Source organism: Hesperophylax consimilis, chromosome 9 (genome assembly GCF_061612785.1).
Source record: "Hesperophylax consimilis isolate HC1 chromosome 9, BYU_Hcon_1.0, whole genome shotgun sequence".
Taxonomy (NCBI): Eukaryota; Metazoa; Arthropoda; class Insecta; order Trichoptera; family Limnephilidae; genus Hesperophylax; species Hesperophylax consimilis.
The window spans coordinates 26,177,991-26,190,260 of NC_142844.1; positions in this window are offsets into that span (position 1 = coordinate 26,177,991).

Sequence of the window (12,270 nt, forward strand, 5' to 3'; positions counted from 1 at the left end):
AAGGTAGGGTCTGTAGGAATGAATTTATTTATGCGGGTCTTAAAGAGGCCCGGATTATATGGAGGAGGAAAAACAGATGCCGATAGCTCGTTCCACATGCGAGCCGACTTACGATAAAACGAGTTGGAGAAACGACCCGTTCATATATAGATAACATCAACATTACTGTGAACGTGTGTTCCGATCGTGTCCGTTGAGTATCAAGCACGTGCACGGTGCACCGGGATCAATGCTGCTAGCTCCTTTTAACAGGCTCTAATAAAATACCCCTAGAATAGACACAGCATACGCACATTTCGTCATACATGATTTTACCGCACATATGCCTCAGGGATCTCATTTCTACAGTATTCAGTCTACTTTCAGCCTTCTTCTGCCAGTTTCATGCTCACTTCATATATTAGGGTAGGTACCAGCACTCCATTGTGGACTTGCCGGATCGAAAGAGACTGGTTGAGGGATACCTTTTGGCCATAAAAATCTAAAATGGCGGCAAAAGGAATAATGTTATATGGTATATTTTGAACTTCTTACCACCTCTCCAGATTACGCTTCGTGACTTAGTAGGGGTGGCCGGGTTCTTGATTATAATGGGTAATTATTTAAAAAGGGTAATCAATGGATGATTGAACGCGGTTGGAGATAGCAAAAAACTGTCCAAAGAAGCGAAACTCCACAATGGAGTGCTGGTACCTACCCTAATATATGGAAGTGAGGCATGGAACTGGCAGAAGAAGGCTGAAAGTACACTGAATACTGTAGAAATGAGATCCCTGAGGCATATGTGCGGTAAAATCATGTATGACGAAATCTATTCTACAGGTATTTTATTAGAGCCTGTTAAAAGGAGCTAGCAGCATTGATCCCCGGTGCACGTGGGTGATACTCGACGGTCACGAGCGGAACGCACGTTCACAATAAAGTTGATGTTGTCTTTATGAGAACGGGTCGTTTTTCCAACTCGTTTTTGCGTAAGTCCGCTCGTGTGTGTGTTTTTTCCTCCATATAATACCGTGCACCTGCTTGATACTTGGCGGACACGAGCGAAACACAGGTTCACAGTAAAGTTGATGTTATCTATACATATATGAACGGGTCGTTTCTCCGACTCGTTTTACCGTAAGTCGGCTCGCATGTGGAACGAGCTATCAGCATCTGTTTTTACTCCTCCATATAATTCGCGCCTCTTTCAGATCCGCATTAATAAATTCATCCCTACAGCCCCTACCTTAACCCGCCTTATAAGTCACGAAGCATAATCAGGAGAGATGGTAAAAGATACAGGTTCAAAATTTCCTACATAACATTATTCCTTTTGCCGCCATTTTGGATTTTTATGGTCGAAAGGTATCCCTCAACCAGTTTATTTCGATCCGGCCCGCCACGCAGTAGATGGGAAAACGCATCCGCCGCCAGGACCTAGACAAACCTCACCCTATGAACCCGTGTACCCCTGCTAAGTTATGATTTTTTTATGGATTTGTTTTTGCGAAATTTTCGTTTCAATCTAAATACGCATACATTTCTTATAAACAATTCAAGCAACACACGTCATTTTGATTTGAAACGGTACCATCTCACAGTCATTTCATGCGATATTCGACTCTAGAGACTAATACTTTGAGTTCAATATCACAAAAGATTACGGAATCACATAAAACCTTGTGATGAACAGTCCATCGATTGCCCCTTGATTGGTTCATTTAGTAAAACCATATATAGGGACACAGATCAACTTTGTCTAATAACTTCTTACCTGGATCAACATACTACGGGAAAAGATCAATATATATGAGATCAACATAAGTATGCCAATTTGGGTAGATCAACATACTACGGGAATAGATCAATATATATGAGATCAACATAAGTATGCCAATTTGGGTAGATCAACATACTACGGGAATAGATCAATATATATGAGATCAACATAAGTATGCCAATTTGGGTAGATCAACATAAATTATGCATCCGATTTCCATACAAATTTTGAAAATTTTATTAACAGTATATCAAATGGTTTTTCTGGCAAACTGGCAACATTGATAATTATTGTACCACTGTTGTCAATTCATTCAGATGTATTCCATAATAGCCAAGTTATATGGTGTTAAAGGTGGATCAACTTAGTCTAACAACTTCTTACTGGATCAACATAATACGGGAAGAGGACAATATATATATATATATATATATATATATATATATATATATATATATATATATATATATATATTGTCCTCTTCCCGTAGTATGTTGATCCAGTAAGAAGTTGTTAGACTAAGTTGATCCACCTTTAACACCAAATAACTTGGCTATTATGGAATACATCTGTATGAACTGACAACAGTGGTACAATAATTATCAATGTTGCCAGTTTGCCAGAAAAACCATTTGATATACTGTTAATAAAATTTTCAAATTTTGTATGGAAATCGGATGCATAATTTATGTTGATCTACCCAAATTGGCATACTTATGTTGATCTCATATATATTGATCTATTCCCGTAGTATGTTGATTCAGGTAAGAAGTTATTAGACAAAGTTGATCTGTGTCCCTATATATGGTTTTACTAAATGAACCAATCAAGGGGCAATCGGTGGACTGTTCATCACAAGGTTTTATGTGATTCCGTAATCTTTTGTGATATTGAACCCAAAGTATTAGTCTCTAGAGTCGAATATCGCATGAAATGACTGTGAGATGGTACCGTTTCAAATCAAAATGACGTGTGTTGCTTGAATTGTTTATAAGAAATGTATGCGTATTTAGATTGAAACGAAAATTTCGCAAAAACAAATCCATAAAAAAATCATAACTTAGCAGGGGTACACGGGTTCATAGGGTGAGGTTTGTCTAAGTCCTGGCGGCGGATGCGTTTGCCCATCTACTGCGTGGCGGGCCGGATCGAAAAAGAAACTGGTTGAGGGATACCTTTCGACCATAAAAATCCAAAATGGCGGCAAAAGGAATAATGTTACGTAGGAAACTTTGAACCTGTATCTTTTACCATCTCTCCTGATTACGCTTCGTGACTTAGTAGGGTAGGCCGGGTTCTTGGTTATAATGGGTAATTAATGGGTGATTGGACGCGGTTGGAGCTAACTAAAAACTGTCCAAAGAAGAGAAGCTAGCAGTCCACAATGGAGTGCTGGTACCTACCCTAATATATGGAAATGAGGCATGGAATTGGCAGAAGAAGGCTGAAAGTAGACAGAATACTGTAGAAATGAGATCCCTGAGGCATATGTGCGGTAAAATCATGTATGACGAAATCTATTCTACAGGTATTTTATTAGAGCCTGTTAAAAGGAGCTAGCAGCATTGATCCCCGGTGCACGTGCGTGATACTCGGCGGTCACGAGCGGAACGCACGTTCACAATAAAGTTGATGTTGTCTTTATGAGAACGGGTCGTTTCATATATAAACAGGCTCTAATAAAATACCCCTAGAATAGACACAGCATACGCACATTTCGTTATACATGATTTTACCACACATATGCCTCAGGGATCTCATTTCTACAGTATTCAGTCTACTTTCAGCCTTTTTCTGCCAGTTTCATGCTCATTTCCATATATTAGGGTAGGTACCAGCACTCCATCGTGGAGTTTCGCTTCTTTGGACAGTTTTTTGCTATCTCTAACCGCGTTCAATCATCCATTGATTACCCATTTTAAATAATTACCCATTATAATCAAGAACCCGGCCACCCCTACTAAGTCACGAAGCGTAATCAGGAGAGGTGGCAAGAAGTTCAAAATATACCATATAACATTATTCCTTTTGCCGCCATTTTAGATTTTTATGGCCAAAAGGTATCCCTCAACCAGTCTCTTTCGATCCGGCAAGTCCACAATGGAGTGCTGGTACCTACCCTAATATATGGAAATGAGCATGAAACTGGCAGAAGAAGGCTGAAAGTAGACTGAATACTGTAGAAATGAGATCCCTGAGGCATATGTGCGGTAAAATCATGTATGACGAAATGTGCGTATGCTGTGTCTATTCTAGGGGTATTTTATTAGAGCCTGTTTATATATGAACGGGTCGTTTCTCCAAATCGTTTTATCGTAAGTCGGCTCGCATGTGGAACGAGCTATCGGCATCTGTTTTTCCTCCTCCATATAATCCGGGCCTCTTTAAGACCCGCATTAATAAATTCATTCCTACAGACCCTACCTTAACCCGCCCCATAACGCTGCCCAACTAGGTGGCGACATAGTTTCTCTGTATTTAACGTGTAAAGACAGGGGCGCTCTAGTGAGATGTGTCACATAAAAAAGTCATACCTCCGAATTTGAATATGGAGACATACAAAATGATCTATATTATAAGTTATAACCAATGAATTCACCCAATTTTTATCGATTATCACTTTTTATTAGGATTTAAAAAAAATCGTTAACTTTATAATCACATAACTCTTGAAAAGAAAGTCCCAATGATTGGCATAAATCATTCAAATCGAATAAACATTATTTTTTAAATATTAATATTCTGTATAAATTATTGTCACATCTTACCGGAAATCGTTATATTTTAAAGTTCTCTAAATAAAATTAAATCTTCTTATTTAAAAGAATTATCTCACATTTAATATTATTTAAACAATATGACCGGAAGTCGGCATCTTTGAGTGAAATATAATAATGCAAAAACTAAAAAAACACCACAAGGTGGTTACAAATGCAATTATATTTAATCAATTTTTTCGATTATATTTTATGTGAAGAATTTTTCACAGAGGCCCAATGAATATTACACAATGAAATCACTTGCTTGATCGGTAGAGGAGACCAAAGCCAATTGAACCAATTTGACTTTAACATTTTCTACGTCTTGCTTATAAAGTTTACGATAAAAATACTTATAATCAACGTCAGACAATTTAACTGCCCACCAAATTAGTATATGATTTTTTTTCAATCTCATATAAATTAAGCTATATACTCATAAACCAATTGTCATAAACCACATAGTTGTCCAATTTCAATAACTTCGATGACGAAAAGCAGTTTTTATAATTAGTTTAAACTTACTCTTCAAAATTTCAATTATTTTTAACGTAATACACTATACAGGGTGTATCGGCACGTACCCGACAAACTTTAACCAGCTATTCCTTAGCACATTTGGAGTAAAAAATGTTATGGGCACTTTGCTGTACGGTAACATTTTTTTTCTTTTAAAAACAAAAAATAAATAAAATTTCCACACTCCGTTACTGCCCCCAGTATAGGGGTAAAGTACTTGGCAACGCCGCGCTACTGTCATCTCTTTCACACGTATTCTGTCTCAAGTCCCGTGTGGGCTATTATAAGCAAGTGTGTCGAAAACCATCTTCGCTCTTTCCTACACACTAAATAATAATAGTTAAAAATGAGACGAATGATGCCATACCATTGTTATTGTAAAAGCGCGCCAATACGTAAGTATACAACGAAACTCGAATAAGAATTGCCAGGTGGGTTTTTTAATCGCTTTAATCTGACTTCAAACAATAATTAAACACGTAAAAATTTATTCAAATATTTCCAAGTATTATTTAATATAATATTACAGTACAGTACTTTGAACCTTCGGAATAAATTTATTTGATTTTAAGTTTAGTTTGTAGAACTCCATTTCAATTTAGAGATTTTTTAAATTTTTAACAGTCTTATTATTAAATTTATAAAAACAGTGTGTTTATAAACAAGTTCTGCTAGTTGTAATTATTATTACGCGTGACAGCTGTTTCACCTTCTGACGGCATTATCAAACTGTGGTGAAGCCACTTACAGACGACGTAAGTGATAACTTTCTATTTTTATTATCCTGGCTTTATTGATTTCCGAGTAAAGTGTCGTAAATTATTATTTGCTAATTCCTATTATTGCATTGTTTAAAATTTCACTTAATGTCGTTGGTATTTCCAACTGATGACTCAGGGGTTTATTTCCCTGAATAATTAAGTATTTTGGGGTCTAATTATCATGCATTTCATTACATCCGATATATCTACACAATTTTTATGTTGAATTGGGGAAAGTTTTATGGCTAAGGGAAGGAGTGGAAGGTGATGAAGTACCTGGATATTCAGATCTGGTCACCAAATACGGCTAGTCATTTCAAGCAACGTTTAAATTCTGAACCTGGATAATCAGATCTGGTCACCAAATACGGCTAGTCATTTCAAGCAACGTTTAAATTCTGAATTAATTAATCAATTACGAATTACAAATGACTCAGGGGTATATTTCCCTGAATAAGTAAGTATTTTGGGGTATAATTATCATGCATTTCATTACATCCGATATATCTACACAATTTTTATGTTGAATTGGGGAAAGTTTTATGGCTAAGGGAAGGAGTGGAAGGTGAGGAAGTACCTGGATATTCAGATCTGGTCACCAAATATGGCTAGTCATTTCAAGCAACGTTTAAATTCTGAATTAATTAATCAATTACGAAAAAGCGTGGGGTTAAGAATATTTTTTTAAATTATAGTTGTAATTTATTGTCTAGTTTTTAAAAAATTTGCGATGTTTTAAATAAAATTTAATAATTATTATGTAAATAACTTAGCAATCTGGCAGCATTCATTTGCAGATGGTCAGTCCAATGCAGTCATGACGTTTGTGTGAGTGTGTTGCGCAGCAGTTTTATATGAACCGTTTTTTGATTCATCAGGATTGTTTTTAAAACTATACATTCTTTGTACCTTCAAATTAGTGGAAATAAACTTAAGTGTGTCAAGCTGCTCGTTATATTCCGGTAATTCTGGAAGGCTTTTAACATAAGCAATAATATTCATAAATCACATTCCGCGAAGTTGTAAGTAACTAAATTTATTAAAAAATATACGTTGTAGGATAGCCTAGCAAGTAACATTTTGACAGAGCACTTACGGTGATTTAAAAAACAACGGCGCTGTTCAAATAATCCAATTATTATTATTGATAAGTACCTAGTGAGGAAAATTGTTTTTAAAAGTGCTCAGAATTATTGGACTTCGATTATAAATTCAGGAAACCTACTAATTTGTTTCTTAGTTTCAAAATTAGACTATTTAATACGTGAAACGCGTAAGAGGTAAAACCAGAGCATTCCAGAGGTGAAACAATTTAGATACAAAAATAAAACTGATGTGTACAATACAAGAAGACAATCAGTGATTCGCATACGAAAAATGTGAATAATCATTATTGTTAAATAAAATATTTATTTTCTGGTACTGGATTATGTAATACGGGCTTCGTTCGCAGCGGCACGCGAGTTGCGACGTTGCTTTCAAATTTTGACTAAGGATAAAACAGTGGTGACATGTGGTGAAAATATGTTAAATTAATTTTTTATTAAAAAAAAACGTTACCGGACAGCAAAGTGCACATAACATTTTTTACTCCAAATGTGCTAAGGAATAGCTGGTTAAAGTTTGTCGGGTTAGTGCCGATACACCCTGTATATCCTCAAGAAAATCTGTTTAATCACGAACCGTAACTACTTGATGTAATAAAAAAAGAAAAACAAATGGTAAATTTTGGATAGGGCCTGACACGCTTATTACGAATAATTTTTAGAAAAAAACTTTATATTCGCCTTAATTACTATAAAAGAAAACTTTTTGCATTTCGGGCGGCGGAAAATCATGCATTTTGATTTTCAATTGCATAAAACCAAAATTCACTTCGCGAATCGATGTGGCGACAACGCGACGCCATTAGGAACGCACTGTTATGTTGGTATCACTGATGCATTAACAAGAGCTAAATACGACCGTTGCTATCTTCGTGGGATGCCGAGGTTTGTGTAATATGGTTTGTGATACAAAGGAAAGTGCCCCTTAATAACGCCTGCTCGCGTCAAGGCAAGAAAAACATCCCAGTTTTCAACTAGTTTACCGGCTACGCTAGGTTTGTGTAACATGGTTTGTGATACAAATCAATGTATCAGGGATACCAACATAACAGTGACGTACCTAATGGCAGCTGATTGCCGCCGCATCGATTCGCGAAGTGAATTTTGGTTAACGCAATTGAAAATTTAAATTCATAATTTTCCGCCGCCCGAAATGCAAAAAGTTTTCTTTTATAGTAATTAAGGCGAATATAAAGTTTTTTTCTAAAAAATATTCGTAATAAGCGTGTCAGGCCCTATCCAAAAATTACCAAACAAATATATGTTAATATCATAGTTTGCTTTAATCTCGATAAAAACAGAAGAAGAAAAAGTTTTTTTTTATGAATGAGATAAAACTTTACCCCAAACAACGTGTAAATATATTAATTAAAATCAAAATATAAAGTTCACATTAGGAAAGAGGACAACGAACAAATAAGTACATTGACTAAGTGTTACGGACGGACATGCACTTGAGCAAGACTTGGGAGCTGTACTCACAGAAACTTTAAAAAAACTTGGGTTTATTTGTAGTACGGGGTCAATTATTATGTAATGAGCAGGCAGCATTCTGCTGATGCGCTCATATCTGATTTCACAACAAGTTTGACAGTAATTGAGTTGTACTGGTATAATTATCCCCCGAAAACATTAAAACGGAAACAATATAAACGACTTTTTTTAAAGAAAGACATACATTCCCGGGTTTCGAATAACCTGGCAATATTTGAAAATCTCCTACTACCACCACAGTCAGCTGAAAATGTTGCTTGTGTTGTGATGGAGGACTTGGCCAGCCCAGGAATTGAACAAACTACGCCGCGCCTGGGTGGGACCCAAACGCGATGTCAACTCGGCCACCGACCGGCCTAAAATATGACAGAGATCGCTCCAGTGGATAAGTAATAAAACGTAGTTTATAGTCAGTTTATAAAAAAAAAATTGTCTAAAGAAACAGATACATTTTTAAAACAGTAATAAATAAAGTACATTCTGGGATCGTTAATAAGTCGTTTTGAAATATTTAGCCGTGTTAAGTAATCAATAGTATCCGGAAACGCGGTGGCAAAACGTGGAATTCCATAGCCGTTTTAAATTTATTAAAAATATTTATAAAATCAAAGACAAAACAATTAAATGTATTCTAATCAGGGTGTTGTTATAACAAAAGAATGCCGGCCGGGATATATCGCGGCCGGCCACGCAGCTGCATTATCTTAACAACGAAGTTTAGGTCTGATCAAATTCACAATAAAGTATTATTTTTTTAACGAAATTAGTTTTAATGCAGAGAATATCCAAATAAACCTTTTTTGTGTATAAAAACATATCGGCTTCTTTGTCTGGATGTGGTGTGATTTGATTTGTATTTTTTTATGAAACATTATTATGAAGCATCGAGGAACTACCAATATTTAAATAAAAAAATATTGAAGTGTTTTACGCTCTCCTCTAGCTGGTATAAGTATAACATGCAGGTGTTCGGTTCTACACAAACTGTGAAAAAAATCAGCTTCTCATTGGGTGGTCATGTAAAATGAATGTTATTCATTGATGTATTAATGTCTAAAAATATTAGTCTACAATAATAATATTGCTATTGTTAGAATAATATTGAAATTTTGCCATTTTGCCGTGCTAAAAACACTTTATTCAACTTCTCGAAAATAGCTGTAGATTTGTAGTTTTGAATACCACACCAGAGTCCCAACTGCTCCCATCTGGAGCCAGTGAGACTATGGCATCCTCAATTGGGGTTGTTGTGAGACTGAAGATATTGTGAACCTCGAAGGAGATGAGGAAGTTAGGAGAGTACTTGGCTCTTCAGATCTGGTTGCCAAACACTAATTGTAAAATAGTACAAATTAATTTTAGTAAAATTTATTTGAGCCCGCGACCTTCGGATTGCTAGTCGATAGCCTTACCCCTCGATAACGGAGGCCGTCATTTAGGAACGTTTTAAATTATGTTTTACATTTGAAAGTAGACGTTTATTACAATTTGGGAGGAGGGTATGTGCACCGCCGCCCCGGGAACCATTTATTGGATAACCTACACTTCTGCCATAGGTCTCCCCAAGTTGTTTGATATGTTTGGTGACTTATCAGGTGTGCCCGAGTTTATGGGGTGAGGTATGTGAGGGGCTTGGCGGCGGATGCGCCTGCCTAATAACTGCGTGGTGGGCCGGATCGATTAGTCCTCTTTCAACGCATCGCCTTGCAACGCAGTAGGAGAGTTGGATTCTTATGTATATCACTCAAACACACTGAACCCCAGATTACTACCCACCCATCATACCTATTTACTTCCCAGAACCCACTCTCCTTCCTTTCCTTCAAAATTCCCCCAACACAGCATTCACAAATATGACATAGGCCCTGAGGGTTACGATTTTCCTCAGGGCCTCCTGAGAGGATATGTTGTAAAAAATATAAGAAATAAACAACAATCTCGCTAAACGTTGGCGGTGACCTATGGTAGGGGTGTTGGTTATCTAATAAATGGTTCCCGGGGCGGCGGTACACATAATTGTAATAGTTCTCGAGGGCTCTGATGTACAGACATTATGGCTCCTGTTGATTGACGAACATATACTAAAACATCGTTGGTTGGAATCGTAGCTTGAAATGACTTTAGCCATGTTTAGTAATAAACAAATTAGAATAGATTTTTTAGCAATCATAATTTAAAATTTGTAAAATTTAATTCTCACCAATCTAATCATATAGGCACATATTATGGATATTACGCTTTGTTTCAACTTAATCATTACAAGAAACTTACGTCGGGAGAGATGGTAAAAGATACATTAAAATAAAAATTTATTCAATCAAAGTTCAAAATTTCTCTTATAAAATGACCCAGACAAACCTCACCCTATGAACCCGAGCACCCCTGCTAAGTCACGAAACGTAGTAAATGATGTATTAAATTTACAATTTTTGTTTAATCAAGTTCAAAAGATTTTTTTTGCATGGATTTGACGTTTGCGAAAGTTCCATTTCAATATAAATACTCGTGAGGCAGTCTATCCTCTGTAAGTATAAAGTCATTTTCATAGAATATGGATGTACTAACAGGATCTAACAAGTACGACAACGCGCGCAAAATTGGCGGTTAAGTTACAACGCATGCAAGCCGTCAAGTTTGTCAGAAATATATAGATCAACAAAATAAATCGTGTAAAATGTATATGCGAACGAAAAACGGGCGTGGCTTACAGCTAAATCTCGATGACACAAGTTGATCTGTAGGGATTTACATATGTATGCCAGCTTGGGTAATGGATCAACATATCCGGGGTGGATCAACAAATGCAAACGGATCAACATATACCTGACGTACCGTCGCGCGAGATCAACATAGTACGAGAGGGGATAAATATATATATATATATATATATATATATATATATATATATATATATTTAAATCCATATAAAATGCACTAACCACATGACGTTCCCGCTCGGATTGCGATCGTTTTGGCGGGCTAAAAATATGAAAACTTGGACAATTAATTTAACCATGAAAACAAACTTAAAAAAATAATAAATACCAGTATTTGAGTTTGAAAAGATGAACTCAAATTCCTTATTATACAGCTAATATCTAATACTTAACATTTCTACATTTGACAATTACCAAAGAATAATTGCGTAGCCCCAAGTGCATATTTTTATTTATTTATAATATTCATTACATTTTATGCTTTGCCTGTTCAACTAGGAAAGTTTTCAGTTTTAGGACAGTCAAATTTACAGGTTTCAAGTTATCCTAGATATCAAATCATATTAGGTAGTACGAAACCCAAGGTACCCACAGGAATATCTAGTTTATCCAGCAATCCGAGATATTTATTACGTATCTCAGATTCGTTGACGTGACTGATTTTATGTCGATTAATTCTTATCAATGCCGTGACTGCTTCAATATCGATGAATTCTGACCAATGACGTGACGGCTGTGGTTTCGAATGATTTTTGACAGTGTTGCCAACGAAGGCGATTTATCGTCATTTAGGCTACTCAGAACGAGAATCGGCGACGTAAAAATGTAAAAGGCGACTGGTCGCCGATTAGGCTACCTCAGATTTTTTAATTTCAATGGAAAAATTTGAGGAATTTTTTGAAATGGAATTCCGTAGCCACCCCCCTCCCCCATTGCTGTGGGGAATTACATAATGTTTTTGGCTGTGCGGAATTTTATTTCAGCCAAGTTCTGTAACAACCCCCCCCCCATGAATTTCAAATATTTTGTGGGGAGTACTTATTTTTAATCATTTTTGTGGGGAATTATGTTTTACAGAAATTCTCTAACAACCCCCCCCCCCCAATGGATTTCGAATAATAAAAGGGGGATTCAAGCTCACGTAGAATATTT